The following is a 17,498-nucleotide window of genomic DNA, read 5'->3' as shown; positions in this document are numbered from 1 at the left end:
ATGTTACAGACATAAAAAAGCTGAAATAATTCATCACCAGCAGACCTGCACTATAAAATATGTTTCTAAATAAAAGTTCTTCAAGCAGAAGAAAAATGGTAACAGAGGAAACTTGGATCCTCATGAAGGAATAAAGAGTACCATAAATGCTAACTACATGAGTAAATAAAAATATTTTGCTATTACTTAATTTTCTTTAAAAGGTAATTGACTATTTAAACAAAAATATTTTATGGGGTTTATAATATTTTTAAATCTAAGTGTATATAAAATGTATGAGAGCAACAGTAACACTGTCAAGAAAGGGAGAAATGGAAGTATACCTTTATAAGGTTATTATATCATAGACAAAGTAGTAAAATATTATTGGTAGAGATGATATTCTATCGATCTTTCATGCTTCTACACATTTTTGGGCTTTGCCAAGAATGCAAAGTTCTAATCACTTTCTTCCCAGGTTATTATGGTGTTCGCAGCAAGCAATGTTGAGGAATGAGGTAAAGTATTCCTCTGGGAGGAAGGGTTGTCTTGTTTATTGCTTGCTATAAAATATTGTGTTCCCCAAGTTAAATATTCTTCTCCTATAATGCGAACCACTGACTGTGCATGCATTCATGTCAACCCGACTGGCCCTTGTGAGACCTGGGAGGTAAAAGGAACCAACACAAACATGTTGATGCTCATGCTGCCTGCTGTGCCATAAGTTAATAGTCCATCACCTCTGACCTCAGAGTTTCATACCTCCTTTCAGCATCTATGAAACAATAACAGGATAATTTATTTATTAGCTTTTAAGTAGGATAAAATAAAATTTAAGACCTAACAAATAACACTTGGAATTGACTGTGATAAGTTAAAGATGTGTACTACAAACCTTTAAAGCAATCAGTAAAACACTTACAGCTAATAAACCAAGAAAGGAAATAAAAGAAACCACAAAATGCAATTGATCTAAAGGAATGCAGAGAAGAAGGAAAAGAAGAGCCAAGGATGATGAGACAGGAATAGATATGATAAATTTAAATCTAACCATATCAATATTGTTTTTAAATGTAAATAATCTAACTACATCAATTTAAGTTTGGAACTTCTCAAACTGGGTAAAATAAGACCCAACTACATGCTGTCCATGACAAATAAATTTCATGTGTAAAGAAACAAATAAGCTAAGAGTAAAAGGATGGAGAAAGATATGCAACAAAAACACTAATCAAAAGACATTTGCAGTGGTTACAAGTCAGACTAAGTAGACTTGCAGTGGTTACGTATCAGGCTAAGTAGATTTAAGACCAAAGAATATTATCAAAAATAGAGGATTATTTTATAATAATAAACGGTTAAATTCATCGTGAAAAGATTACAATTCTAAACATTTATTAATCAAACAACAGAGCTTTAATATACATGAAGTAAGAACTGATAGAAAAAAGAAGAAATAGAAAACTCTGCAATTATGCATGGATATTTTAGCACTCCTACTTCAATAATTTATTTTAAAGGCAGATGAAAATCAGTAAGAATACACAACTCTTGAAGTACTATCAACTAACAACATCTAATTGACATTTATAGAACATTCCACTTAATAGAAGATTAAACATATTTTCAAGTGCACACAGAATGTTTACCAAGAAAGACATTCTGGGTAAATTCTCAATGAATTTAAAAAGAGTCAAGTTTACAAAGAGGGTTCTCTGACCACAATGAAATTTAATTAGAAATCAATAATAGAAGGATATCTGGATAATCCCCAAATGCTCAGAAATGAAATAACACTTTTCTAAATAACTCATAGGTCAAAGAAGAAATCAGAAGAGAAATTAGAATGTATTTGTACTGAATAAAAATGAAAAATGAAATAAAAATTTGTGGGATGCAGCTGGAGTATAATTTAGAGAGGTCTATATTAGAAAGGAAGACGAATCTCAAGTACTGATTTTAGCTTCTCCTTCAGAAAAGAGAAAAAGAAGAGCAAATTAAATGAAAAGTAAAGAGAAGGAAATAATAATAAAAATCACAGCTGAAATGGACTAAATAGAAACATAACAACACAGAAAATCAGCAAAACCAAAAGCTGCTGTTAAATAATTACAAAAATTGATATGCTCTAGCCAGGTTAATTGGGAATCATGAAAGAGAAAAAACAAAGTATCAGTATCAGGAATGAGAGAAGTCACATCACTATAGTTTCAACAAATATTAAAAGGATAATAAAAAATATTATAAACAACTTTATGCCATTATATCTGACAACTTAGGGGAAATGGATAAATTTCTCTAAGGACACAAACCTAAAAAGCTTGTTTGATCATTCATATGTCCTTTTATGGCATATTTTTCAAGTCCTTGCTCATTTATTGTGTGTTGTTTCTCATTTTATTATGGGTTGTAGGGGCTCTTTATAAATTTTGCAATCAAATTAGTAAAATCAGAAATAAAAGGGAATTAATATGGATATTGGAGATATAAAAATAATAAGAAGAAAGTACAATGAACAATTATGTCTCAAAATTTAAATGAAATGGGCTAATTTTGGGCCAGATGTGGTAGCTCATGGCTATAATCCCAGCACTTTGGAAGGCTGAGTTGAGAGGATTGCTTCAGGCCAGGAGTTTGAGACCAGCCTGGGCAACGTAGCAAGACTACATCACTACAATTAAAAAAAAAAAAAATGCATAGAAAGACAGAAACTACCAAAACTGACTCAAGAAAACAGAAAATCTGGGCCGGACGCGGTGGCTCATGCCTGTAATCCCAGCACTTTGGGAGGTCAAGACGGGCGGATCACGAGGTCAGGAGATTGAGACCATCCTGGCTAACACGATGAAACCCCGTCTCTACTAAAGATACAAAAAATTAGCCAGGCATGGTAGTGGGTGCTTGTAGTCCCAGCTACTCGCGAGGCTGAGGCAGGAGAATGTTGTGAACCCGGGAGGTGGAACTTGCAGTGAGCAGAGGTTGCGCCACTGCACTGCAGCCTGGGGCGACAGAGAGAGACTCCGTCTCAAAAGAGAAAAAAAAAAAAAAAAGAAAAGAAAAAGAAAACAGAGAATCTGAATAGACTTGTAACAAAGAGTTGGAATGATGATCAAGTTGGCCTTAACATTACCCGCAGCTTCACTAAACTTTAAATAAACTTCTTTCTCATTATATGCCCCTGAGGTTCCTTTTCTTATAAATTTTATTCAGAAAACTTGTAATTATAAATTCTTTATCTGCCTCTTTGAAGATGTAAATTTTTTTCCAACCTCTTGCCAGTTTTACATTTCAGGAATATCTTTCTCAAGGACCTGGAAGCCATCTCTCTGAAACGTAATCATCCAATAAAAAAGTGTTCCTATCTCCCAGTTACTGGGGGAGGGTAGAAGTAGGTAAGATACCTTGTTCCAAATTGTGGAGCTACTTTCTGTTATAAAGACAGGAGAAGGTTTACTTTTTCTCTGGGAAAAACCAATTAGCAAACACTGATGGCCTATAATCTCCCTGACCATCTCCAGCACTTAAAACATTTCCAGCCCTTTGTCTTGAAGGAACCAGGTATCCAGATGTGTTCTGTGACCTCTGCTCTATGCTGGCACTGGTATCAGAATAAAAACAACTGTTGTCTGTCTGCTCATCTTGTCCAGTACATTTTTTTGCTTTAATAGTTAGTAATAACGAAAATATTCCCACAAAGAAAAGTACAGGACTAGATAGCTTCAATGATAAATTTTATTAAATGTTTAAATAAAAATTAATACCAATCCTTCAAAAACTCTATTAGAAAAATAGATAAGGAGCACTTTTATAGGAATATTATGAGGACAGTATGACCCTAATTCCAAGGCCAAAGATATTATAAGAAAAGATAACTACAGATTAAAATTCCTTAGAAATATAGATACAAAAATTCTCAACAAAATACTGGCAAACCAAATCCAGCAACAAATAAAAATATGACACATTATGACCTAGTTTGAATTATCCCAGGAATACAAAGTTAGCTCAATATATGAAAATCAGTCTATGTAGTATACCATGTTAATGGAATAAAAGGGAAAAATTACATGATTATCTCAATAGACACAGAAAAAACATTTGACATAGTCTGACAACCTTTCATGACAAGGACACACAACAAAATAAGAATAGAAGAGAGCTCCCACAATCTGTTAAAGAGCATTTATTTAAAAAAAAAATACCCACAACTAACTTAATAGTGAAAAACTGAAATCTTTCCCCCTAAGTTCAAGGACAAGACAAGGACGCCCATTCTCGCCACTTCTATTCAACATTGTACTGAAAGTTCTAGTCGGGAAATTTTACAAGAAAAAGAAATCAAAGGCATCCATATTGGAAAAAATGTGAAATTATTTTTATATGAAGATGACATGATATTATATATACAAAACCTATAAAAATACACATATATACACACACGAACTAATAAACAAGTCCAGCAAATTTGCAGGATACAAAATCAATAGACAAAAGGCAACTGAATTTCTATACTCTAGCAATAAACAATCTGAAAATGAAATTAATAAAATAATTCTACCATCAACCAAAAAAGTATAAGCCTTATACACTGACAACTATAAAATATTATTCAAATAAATTTTGAATGATCTAAATAAATGGAAAGCATTTTGTGTTTATTGATTGAAAGATTGAATATTATTAAGAAGGCAATATCTCCCAGACTGAGCTACAGATTCAATGCAATCATCAAAATTCTAACTGCCTTTTTTGGTAAATAGAGAAGTTAATCTTAAAATTCATATGGAAATGCAAGGGGCCCCAAACAGCTAAAACAATATTAGAAAAGAAGAATGAAGTTGAGAGACTCACATCTCACAATTTAAAAAGCTACTACAAAACCACAATAATAAAGAGAGTGTGGTATTGGCAGAAGAACTGACTTATAGACCAAAAGAATAGTATTGAAAGTCCAGAAATAAGGCCATACAATAAGATCAACTGATTTTGGACAAGGGTACCATTGCCATTCAACAGAGAAAGAGTAGTCTTTCAGCAAATGGTGCTGGGCAACTAAATATCCACGTGCAAAAGAATAAATTAGGGCCTCATACCGTATATAAAAATTAACTCAAAATAGAATAAAGAGCTAAATATAAAATCCCCATGTATGAAACTCTCAGAAAAAGTAGATGTATATCTTCATAAATTTGAATTTGCAAGATTTCCTATGCCTACCAAATTGTGATAGACCTATCAACATGTATTTCCAATACTACTTCATTCAATGTATTCAGACTTCAGAAAATATCTCTAACTATGCCTATAACACTGGTCCTATTCTCCTGGGAACAGATTCATTTCTGCTGCTATTTCCTGCCCTCAGACTTTACTGTGCATTATTTTCTAGTGATTGCCAATAATTTGATCTGCTCCAATCCATGCATTTCCCTGTCCCTGAACTCGCAACCTCATAGTACACTATAAAATGTACATTCTAGTCCCACCCTGGCATGACTCTGTTCCAGCCCTCAGTTATTATGAAATATTTCTGACCATAAGTGTTTATTCCATGCATAAAATATTCCAGGCTTAAGTTAAGATTTAGAAGTAAAATGTAAAATAAGCCCAAAAGATATCCTATTTTTCCAAACTATTGTGATTTAAGAAAAAAAAAGCAAATCATTTTTCAGGTGTCTGATTTGGAGATTATACAAGTAAATAAAATTTTTACTAAATATTAGTAGAATTAAGAGCTAAATAATGGAGAAAATAAATATTCACATTTTATTTACATTTTCTTACTTACACATGAACTCTTATTTTTACCTGATTCAACATATTTCCTAAATTGCAAATGTACAGTTTTCATCTTCTTCAATTTATATTGCAGACTGAATAAACTGTACTGAATATTTAGAAACGCAAACATCTTCTCTTGAATGATAAACTAGTCATGAGGGGAAGAATAGGCATTCTCATTCTCAGGAATGACCATATATATTTAGAATGCAAAGATTTCTTTTATAAATCTGAGACTAGAGAACCTATTGTAGATATTCAATACTGATTTAGAGAGTCCAGCTAGGCTGATGTGACCAAACAATAAATTGAAATTATTTTTCCTGAAGGAAAATTCATTCGCTAGAATAAGGAGGACATATTTTCACCTTTTTTTGTTTGAATTTAGTTCTAAAAGCTATGTTGAGATGAAAAGCTTGAAATTTATTTTAAGTGAGGTTACTTGGGGAGGTTATTTGGTGATTGGTCATGATGAATGTCATTCTCAGTAAGAGTCATAATTATCAAGGGATGCCATACAGTAATTAATGCTCTTGTACATTCTCTGGAACAGCCTGAGGTAGGAAGGCACAGACTCCTATCCCCACATTTAGATGAATGGTACCTACCAACATCCACTTATAAAACTTACATCTCTCTCCCCCCAGAATTTGACCCAATGCTCTTTGGGTACCTGCCTGCTGTTAGGACAATGGCTGCAAGTTTCTGTTCATGCTCTGCCTAGAGAAGAGAAAATAGTAATCCTTACACTTCCCTAGGCCAGGCACCCTCGTTTTTCTTTCCTGGGTCAAAAAGTAGCAGGAGAAGCAATTAGTTACAATTTTATTTATATGACTACAGTCTCTGTGTAGGAATCTCCTCAGGTGAAATAAAAATATATAGCTTTAGTTTCATCTTTGAAAATAAGAACTTAGTCATTGACAGCTAGAACACCTAGTCATTCATGTTTAACATGAAGAAAATTTTGGGTTTATTAGACATAAACTGAGAGATTAAATGACTTACTAAGGTCAGCACAGATATGGGAAATCTTATAAATTTGAAACTTATACTTTCCTTATGACTTTATGTCATAAGGTTATAAAATCTGTAAAATATTATTAATATTAATTCATACAAAGAAGGCAATGGTATGAGAATCAGACCTAGTAGAAAAAAAGAGGAAAAAGCCAAAATATAAGGGATTACAGAGAAATGGTTGACAAACAAAACAAAACAATTTCTTTGGAAGACCAAAGGCCAAAATACAATTCTCCTCATGCTGAAACAATTATAATATATCCCTGAGACTGCCAGCTCAGGTTGCTTGATTCTAAAAATGTATCTACTGTCTTTTTATTCATGAATCTATTTCTCTAGGAAACTATACATCAATTAGTCCAGTTGCCTATTTAATAAATACTAGTAAAATATTACCCACTTATAAAGTTAATCCCTAAAGAGTGTACTATCATATAAATATACCAATCAGTAACTGCAACATCTAAATAAGAAAACTTTCCATTGTGGACAAAATCAAGTGACAAGAAACATCATTCCATAAGAAGGATTTTTCCCCCTAACTACACTTGCAAATTATTCAAAAACTGTAGCTGTTCTCAAACCTGGTTTCACATAACAATCATCTACAAAGCTTTTCAAAGAAGTTTAAATTCAACCCTACACTCAATGCTGGATAGATCAGACTAAAGATAAGCAAAGTAAATCCAGGACTTGAATGACAACAGGACCAAAAAAGAAAAAAAAAACTAGACCTAACAGACATATACAGAACACCTCCACCCAACAACAGAATACATATTCTACTCAAGTGCATGTAGAGTATTTTCCAGATAGACCATATATAAGGCCACAAAACAAGTCTTAGTACATTTTAAAAATATTTAAATTACACAGTGCCTTTCCAGAGCTCAGTAGAATGAAGTTAGAAATCAATAACAGAAAGAAAAACAGAAAAATTCACACAAAAATGTGGATTGGAACAACACACTCTTAAACAAACAATGGGTCAAAGAATAAACCCCAAAGAAAATTAGAAAATACATAAAGGCAAATGAAAACAAAGCACAACATACTAAAGCTTATGGGACTCAGCAAAAGGAGTGGAATTTATAGCTGTAAATACCTATATTAAAAAAGAAGAAAGACCCCAAGCCTACACCTAAGTTTATATTTTAAAAAAGTAGCAAAAGATGAGCAAGTCAAACCCAAAGTTAGCAGAAGGAAGAAAATAATAAAGAATAGAGCAAAGATAAAAAAGAGAATAGAAAAACAATAGAGAAATATTAATATAACTAAAAGTTGGCTCTTTGAAAATATAAACAGAATTGACAAACCTTAAGTTGGACTGACAAGGAACAGAAGAGAGAATATGCAAAAACTAAAATTAAGAAGGAAAGTGGAAACATTACTACCAACCTTACAGAGATAAAAAGAATTATGAATACTATGAAAAATGTATATTAACAAATTAGATAACCTAAAAAGACACATTCTTTGAAACATACAAATTACCTAAACTAACTCAAGGAAAAATAAAAGAAAACTCAATAGATTTATAGTAAGTAAGAGACTGAATAAGCAAACAAACACTTTCCAACAGAGAAAAGTTCTAGATTAGATGGCTTCACCACTGAATTATACTGAACATTTAAAGAAGAATTAATATCAATCTTTCTCAATCTCTTCCAAAAAGTTGAAGAAAAAGAAAACACCTCCTAAATCATTATATGAGGCTAACATTACTCCAATACGGAAATCAGATAAAGATGTTACAAGAAAGAAAATAACAGATTAACATTTCTTATAAGTATGCGTGTAAACCTTCTAAACAAAATATTAGTCGAATCCACCAGCATATTAAAGGAATTATTCACAAAGACCAAGTGGGATTTATCTCAAAAATGCAAGAGTGGTTCAAAATAAGAGAGTAAATCAATATAATTATATCACATTAAGAGAATGAAGAAAAAAACTACGTGGTCATCTCATTTGATGCAGAAAGGCATTTGACAAAATTCAACACCATTTTATGATTAAAAACTCTTAGACAACTAGAAATTTAGGAGAAATTCCTCTAAATAATAAAGGGTATTTTTTTATTTTCCTCCAGCTTTATTTAGGTAACATTAATAAATAAAAATGGTATGTATTTGTAGTTTCTAACGTGATGATTTGATAGACATATATAATGTAAAATGATTACATCAAGCCAATTAACATATCAACACCTTACGTATGTATCAGTTTGTGGTGAGAACATTTAATCAAATCTTAGCAATGTTTAAATATACAAAGCATTGTTATTAACTATAATCACCATGCTGTACATAGCTCTCCAAACTTATTCATTCTAACTAAAACTCTGCAATCTTTGAACATCTCCCTATCCTCCTCCAGTCCCAGTCTCTATTCTTTGCTTCTGTGAGTTCAAATTTTATAAATGGTATTTATGAAAAGCCCACAATTAACATCATATTCAGTGATGAAAGATTAAAAGCATTCTTCCTAAAATCAGAAACATGACAAGAATGTTTCAATACTGCTGTTCAACATTGTACTGTAAGTTTTAAACAGAACTATTAGAAATAGAAATAAAGAGAAAAGAAATAGAAAGCATCCAAACTGGAAAGGAAGAAAGAAAACTATATCTATAAGTGACCTAATCCCAAATATTCAAAACTTCAAATAATCTACAATAAAGCTACTAGAGTAATAATTATGTATTTTGTACAATTAATTTATAAAAAATTCTTTAATGTTGCAGGATACAAGATCAACACACAAAAATCAGTTGTTTTTAATATACACTATCTGCAAACAACCCCCAAAAGAAATTGTGGATAAATACCTTGTACGATGCGACTAAAATAATTAAATACATAGAAATAAATTTAATCTAGAAAGTAAAAGCCTTGTACACTCAAAATTATAAAACTGCCAAAAGTAATTAAAGATCTTGAAAAGTGGAAAGACATCTTGTACTCATGGAAGAAAATTTGACGTTGTTAAGACGTCACTACTACCCAGAGCAATTTATAGATTTAACACAATGCCTATCAAAATTGCCACAGATTTTTCATGCAAAAATGGAAATGCTAATCTTTAAACTGACATAAAATTTCAAGGGTTCCTGAAAAACCAAAACAATATTGAAAAAGAAGAATAAATTTAAAGAACTCACACTTCCTGACTTTGAAACTTACTAAAAAGCTACAATAATCAAGAGAAACTGATATCGGTTTAAGAACAGATATACATACCAGTAGAATTAAAGAGAGAGGTCAGAAATAAACTCTCATATATACAGTCAATTGATTTTGTTTTTTTCTGACTTTTATTTTAAATTCAGGGGTACATGTGCAGGTTTGTTACATAGGTAAATGTGTTTTATGGGAGTTTGTTGTACACATTCTTTCATTACTCATATTAAACCTGGTACCCATTAGTTACTTTTCCTTATCCTCTCATTCTTCCCACCCTCCACTCTGCAATAGGCCTGAGTGTGTGTTGTTCCCCTCTATGTGTCCATGTGTTCTCATTGTTTAGCTCCCACTTATAACTGAGAACATACAGTATTTGATTTTCTGTTCCTGCATTAGTTTCCTAAGGAAAATGGCCTCCAGCCCCATCCATGTCCCTGCAAAGGACATAATCTTATTTTTTTTTTTTTTACAATTGCCTAGTATGTACTCCATGGTGTATATGAATCACATTTTCCTTATGCAGTCTATCATTGATGGGCATTTAGGTTAATTCCATGTCTTTGCTATTGTGAATAGTGCTGCAATGGACGTAAGTGTGCATGCACCTTTATAATAGAATGATTTATATTCCTTTGGGTATATATGCAGTAATGAGGTTGCAGGATTAAATGGTATTTCTGCCTCTGGGTCTTTGAGGAATCCCCACGCCGTCTTCCACAATGGTTGAAATAATTTACATTCCCACCAACAGTGTATAAGTGTTCCTTGTTCTCTACAACCTTGCCAGCATCTTTTATTTTTTTTGACTTTTTAATAATAGCCATTCTGACTGGTACCAAGATGGTATCTCATTGTGGTTTTGATTTGCATTTCTCTAATGACAGGGATGTTGAGCTTTCTTTCATATGTTTGTTGGCTGTACAAATGTCTTCTTCTGAGAAGTGTCAAGCTTAGTTTGGAAAAATGTTCTATTTTGTCGGTTGTCTGTTTATTCTGTTGATAGTTTCCTTTGCTGTGTAGAAGGTCTTTAGTTTAATTAGATCCCATTTGTCAATTTTTGCTTTTGTTCCAATTGCTTTTGGTGTCTTCATCATGAAATCGTTGCCTGTGCCTATGCCCTGAATGATATTGCCTAAGTTATTTTCCAGAGTTTTTGTAGTTTTGAGTTTTACATTTAAGTCATTATCTTGAGCTAATTTTTCTACATAGTGTAAGGAAAAGGTCCAGTTTCAATTTTCTGCATATGGCTAGCTAGTTATCTCAGCACCATCAACACACGTAGGCTCAAAATAAAGGGATGGAGAAAATTCTATCAAGCAAGTGGAAAACAGAAAAAAGCAGGGGTCACAATCCCAGTTTCTGACAAAACAGACTTTAAACAAACAAAGACCAAAAAACAAAAGAAGGGCATTACATAATGGTAAAGGGTTCAATTCAACAAGAAGATCTAAATATCCTAAATATATATGAACCCAGTACAGGAGCACACAGACTCATAAGCAAGCTCTTAGAGACCTGCAAAGAAACATAGACTCCCACACAATAATGGTAGGAAACTTTAACACCCCACTGACAATACTAGACAGATCACCAAGACAGAAAATTACCAAAGATATTCAGGACCTGAACTCAGCCCTAGATCAAATGGACCTGATAGAGATCTACAGATCCTTTCACCCAAAACCAACAGACTATACATTTTTCTCATCAACACATAGCACATACTCTAAAATCAATCACGTAATCAGAAGTAAAACACTCCTTAGCAAATACAAAAAAAACTGAAATCATAACAGTCTCTTGATCCATAGTACAATGAAATTAGGACTCAAGACTAAGAAATTTACTCAAATCCACACAACTACATGGAAATTGAACAACCTGCTCCTGAATGACTTTTGAGTAAATAATGAAATTAAGGCAGAAATCATCTACATATTTACAGTCAATTGATTTTTGAAAAATGTACCAAGAACACACAATCAGGAAGGGGTAATATCTTCAAAAAACTGTGTTGAGATAACTGCATATACACATACAGACAGACAAAAGTGAACCCTATCTCATATCTCATATCACAAAAAATCAACTCGGCTGGGTGTGGTGGCTCATGCCTGCAATTCTAGCACTTTGGGAGGCTGAAGCTCAGGAGTTCAAGACCAGCCTGGGAAACGTGGTGAAACCCTGTGTCTACTAAAATACAAAAAAAATTAGCTAAGCGTGGAGTTGCGTGCCTATAGTCCCAGCTACTCCAGAGGCTGAGGCAGGAGAATTGCTTGAACCCGGGAGGCAGAGGTTGCAGTGAGCCAAGATCGTGCCACTGCACTCCAGCCTGGGTGACACAGCGAGACTCCATCTCTAAAAGGAAAAAAAATCAACTCAAAATAGATTAAAGACTTAAACATAAGATTGGAAACTATAAAACTAACAGAAGAGAACGTAGGGGGAAAGGTTCTTGACATTGCTCTGGGCGATGATTTTTTTAATATAACCTTAATAGCCCAGACAACAAAAGCAAAAACAGACAAATGGCATTGCATCAAAACTAAAATATTTTTGCACAGCACAGCTAATTTAAAAAACGTACCCTAAAACCTAAAGTATAATAAAAAAAATGCAACAAAGTTAAGAGAAAACCTACAATTTTCTCCTACGGAATAATATATTTGCAAACCATCTGATAAAGGATTAATATCTAAAATATATAAGGAACTCAAACAACTAAATAGCAAAAGAACACAATACGCATTTGAAAAATGAACTAAAAAATACTAAACATCACCAAGCAGCAGGGAAATGCAAATCAAAACCACTATGAGATATTATCTTATACCTATTTAAATGGCTACTATCAAAAAGACAAATGTGTTGCTGAGGATGTTAAGAAAAGGGATCCTTTGTGCATCATTGGTGGAAATGTAAATTGGTATAACCATTATGGAAAATAGTGTGAAGTTTTCCTAAAAAATTAAAAATAGATCTACCATATAAAATAGCAATTTCACTCTTTTTGGATATATATGTATATATATATATATATATATATATATCCCTAAGAATTGAAAGCAGAGAGTTCAACAAAATTTTTTAGATCTATGTTCGTAGCAGCACAGTTCACAACAGCAAAAAGGTAAAAACAACAGAAATATCCATCAACAGATGAATGGATAAAGAAAATGTGGTATATGTGTATACAATAAAATATTTAGCCACGAAAAGAAATAAAATGTTTGATATGTGCTACAACATGGATGGACCTTGAAAATATTATGCTGGGTGAAATAATCCAAACACAGAAGGACAAATAGCATATGTAAAAATATACAGAAGTACAAATATGAGGTTCTTCGAAAAGGCAAATTTGTAGAGAGAGGAAGTAGAACAGAAGTTACCAGAGGATGGGGAGATGGGGAGAGGAATGCTGTGGTTTAATGGATACAGAGCTTTTGTTTAGGTTGATGAAAACATGTTGGGTATCAATAGTGGTGATAGCTATACTACAATGTGAATGCATTTAATGCCATTAAAACATACACTTAAGAATGGTTAAAATTATAAATATTGTGTATATTTTGCCACAATAAAAAGTATTGAGGCCAAACCAAAGACTTTACAAAAAGGAAAATTATAGACAATATCTATTATGAACCAAGTTGTGAAAATCTTCAATAAAATATTAGTAAGTTGAATACAATGAAGTATAAAGGAATTTTATACCATGACCAATTCCAGATTTATGCTAAGTATGCATGGCTGGCTCAAGATCTGAAAATTAATTAATGTAATCCACCATATCAACAGGGGAAAGAAGAAAAATTACATGATTATATCAACTGATGTAGTAAAAGCATTTGACAAAATCTAATACCCATACATGATTAAAATTTTCAGCAAATGACGAATTGAGGAAAATTTCCTCCACTTAATAAAAGATATCTACAAAACAACCTAATAAAAACATCATAATTGTGAAAAACTAGATGCTTTGTTTTCCAAGACTGGGAAAAAGTGAACATGTTCCCTTTTACTTCTCCTATTTGATATTATACTGGACATAGTAGATAGTGCTTTAAGATAAGAGAAAGAAATTGGGAAGAAATAAATAAAACTACCTTTCTCATAGATTACATGACTGTTTGTGTATTAACAGAAAATCCCAAATAATCAACAAAAAAATCCCAGAATTAATAAGTAATTTTAGCAAGAGCACAGGATACAAGGCAAATATCCAAAGTTAATGGTTTTTCTTTATATAACAATGAATTGGAGTTTGAAATTTTTAAAAAATCATTTACATTAGCATCAAAAGTTAAATACTTAAGTATTAACAAAATATGTTTATAATCTATATGCAGAAAACTACAAAACTCTGACAAATGAAATCAGAGAAAATCTAAATAAATAGAGATATATTCTGTGTTTATGAATTACTCAGTATTGTTAAGATGTTCATTCTTTCTAACTTAATCTATAATCTAAGTCAAAATCTAGTCAACATACAAGCAAGATATTTCATGGACATTGCTAAAGTGATTATAAAGTTCATATGAAAAGGCAAAAAAAGTGCATAATGGCTAACACAACACTGAAGAAGAATAAAGTTGGAGGACTGACAACGCCTTCTTCAAAATTTACTATACTGCTACAATGATCAAGACAATACAGCATTGGCAAAAGAATATACACATAGAACAATGGAACAGAATAAAGAGTTCAGAAATAAACCCACACAAATATAGTCAACTACTCTTTAACAAAAGGAGCAAAGGAAACTCAATGGAGAAAGAGCTGTCTTTTCAACAAATGATGCTGAAACAATTAGACATCCATCTAACAAGAATCTACACACAGACTTTATTACACTTTTCACATAAGTTAACTCAATGTAACATTAAAACTATAAAACTTCTGCAGAAAACAGGGGAGAAATCTAGGTGGTCTTGGGCTTGATAAGTTTCTAGATACAACACCAAAAGTAAAATGCATGAAAGAAAACATTGATAAGTTGGAATTTACTAAAATTAAAAGCTTCAGCTCTGCAAAAGACAGTTTTCAGAGAATGAAAAGATAAGACACAGATTAAGCAGAATATATGTAAACGTATCTGATAAATGTATTCTATTCAAAATATACAAAACACAAAACTCTACAATAAGAAAACAAATAAAAAACAAAAGTGGGACAAATATCCAAAAAAAAACCTCACAAAAGAAGATATGTAGATGAAAAAATAGGTATATAAAAAGTTGTTCAGCCAGGCGCGGTGGCTCATGCTTATAATCCCAGCACTTTGGGAGGCCGAGGCGGGCGGATCACGAGGTCAGGAGATCGAGACCACGGTGAAACCCTGTCTCTACTAAAAAAATACAAAAAAATTAGCCGGGCTTGGTGGCGGGCGCCTGTAGTCCCAGCTCCTCGGAGAGGCTGAGGCAGGAGAATGGCGTGAACCCGGGAGGCGGAGCTTTCAGTGAGCCGAGATCGCGCCACTGCACTCCAGCCTGGGTGACAGAGCGAGACTCTGTCTCAAAAAAAAAAAAAAAAAAAAAAGTTGTTCAACATCATTTGTCGTTAAAAAAATGCAAATCAAAACAATGAGATACCACTATACATATCTTAGAATAGCTGAAATACAAAAAACTGACAATACCAAATCCTAGCAAAGACATGGAGCAACAGAAACTTTCATTTATTGCTTGTGGGAATGCAAACTGATACAAACACCTTAGAAGACAGTTTAGCTATTTCTTACAAAGTTAAACATAGTCTTATAAAGTTAAACAGTCTTACAAAGTTAAACATAGTCTTATACAATCCAACAATCATGCTCATAGTTATTTACACAATTGAGTTGAAAGATTATGTCCATAAAATATTTGTGCATGAACACTTAAAGCATCTCTATTCATAATTACTAAAAACTAGAAGCAACAAAGATGCTCTTAAATAGGTGAAAAAACTGTGGTACCATCATACAATGGAATACTATTCAGCAATAAAAAGACATGAACTATCACATCATGAAATGATATGGAGAAACCTTCAGTGCACATTGCTAAGTGAAGGAAGTCAATATGAAAAGGCTACATATTGTATGATTCCAATTATATGACATTCTGGAAAATGCAAAATTATAGAGACAGTAAAAAGATCAGTGGTTACTATGGGAGTATGAAAAGGGCAGAAGAAATAAGCGAAGCACAAAGGTGAAATGATTCTGTATGATACTGTAATGATAGATATATAGCATTATGCATGTATCTATAGAACTTTATCACAGAAAGAATGAAGCTTAGTATATGCAAATTTTTAAAAAATTATATTTTTCCCAAATACAGATTCTAGGTTATTGACAAGAATTTTAAAGTTTCATGCTTTCAGAGGCTTACTAATTATTCTCAATGATATGCAAATTAAACATGATTGAGGAGTATTCCTTATAAGAACTCAAATTCGGGGGCAGTGGTAGGCAGAATGGTTCATCAAAGATATCCCCATCCTAATCCCTGGAACATAGGAATATGTTACATTGTATGGCAAAAAGGATTTAGATGTAAGTAGGTTACAGGCTGTAATATGGAGAAATTATCCTGGATTACTGAGTGAATTCAATCTAATGTCATGGAAGGGCCAAGATGCCAAGGAGTGTAGGCAGCCTTAAGGAGGTAAGGGAGGCTCCCCACTGACATTCAGTAAGGAAAGAGGGACCTCAGTCTTACAATTGCACAGACCTGAATTCTGGCAATAACCTGAATTAGCATGAAAGCAGGTTCTCCCCTACAGCCTCCAGGTAACAGTGCAGGGCCACCAACACCTTGATTTCAGCTTCAAGACACCCATTGTAGAGGACCAAGGTGACTCCATCCAGACTTCTGACTTATAGAACTGTGGGATAATAAATTTGTGTTCTTTTAAACCATTCATTTTGTGGTAATTTGTTACAGGAGACAATTGTAATTTTGCCCAACTGGAAAATAGCTTTAAATTTAAAAATGTTTAGAAACAGTGAGTTTAACCCTTACATAATGTATAACTGAGCACCATGAAAAAGATACCAGTAGATAAAGTATTACATAAATATTTCTAAACCCTGTACTACCTCTGCTATTCTGCTCTAGTTTATTTATTCATTCAATTCACTCATTCACTTAGATATTTTGAAATGGAAGTACCGAAAGGCTTGAAAGAGAAAAACAAACAAAAACCAGCAACATGAATGTAAATGAAATAAGAAATAATCGGTCTTGATGGATTAAAGAAAAACAAGGCCAGGCACAGTGGCTCACGCCTGTAATCCCAGCAGTTTGGGAGGCCGAGGCAGGCGGATCATGAGGTCAGGAGATCAAGACCATCCTGGCTAACATGGTGAAACCCCATCTCTACCAAAAATACAAAAAAATTAGCCAGGCGTGGTGGCGGGTGCCTGTAGTCCCAGCTACTCAGGAGGCTGAAGCAGGAGAATGGCATGAACATGGGGAGTGGAGCTTGCAGCGAGCAGGGATCATGCCACTGCACTCCAGCCTGGGCGACAGAGCG

This window comes from Hylobates moloch, unplaced genomic scaffold (genome assembly GCF_009828535.3).
Source record: "Hylobates moloch isolate HMO894 unplaced genomic scaffold, HMol_V3 SCAFFOLD_2, whole genome shotgun sequence".
In the NCBI taxonomy this organism is placed as follows: domain Eukaryota; kingdom Metazoa; phylum Chordata; class Mammalia; order Primates; family Hylobatidae; genus Hylobates; species Hylobates moloch.
This window is presented reverse-complemented; position numbering follows the sequence as displayed.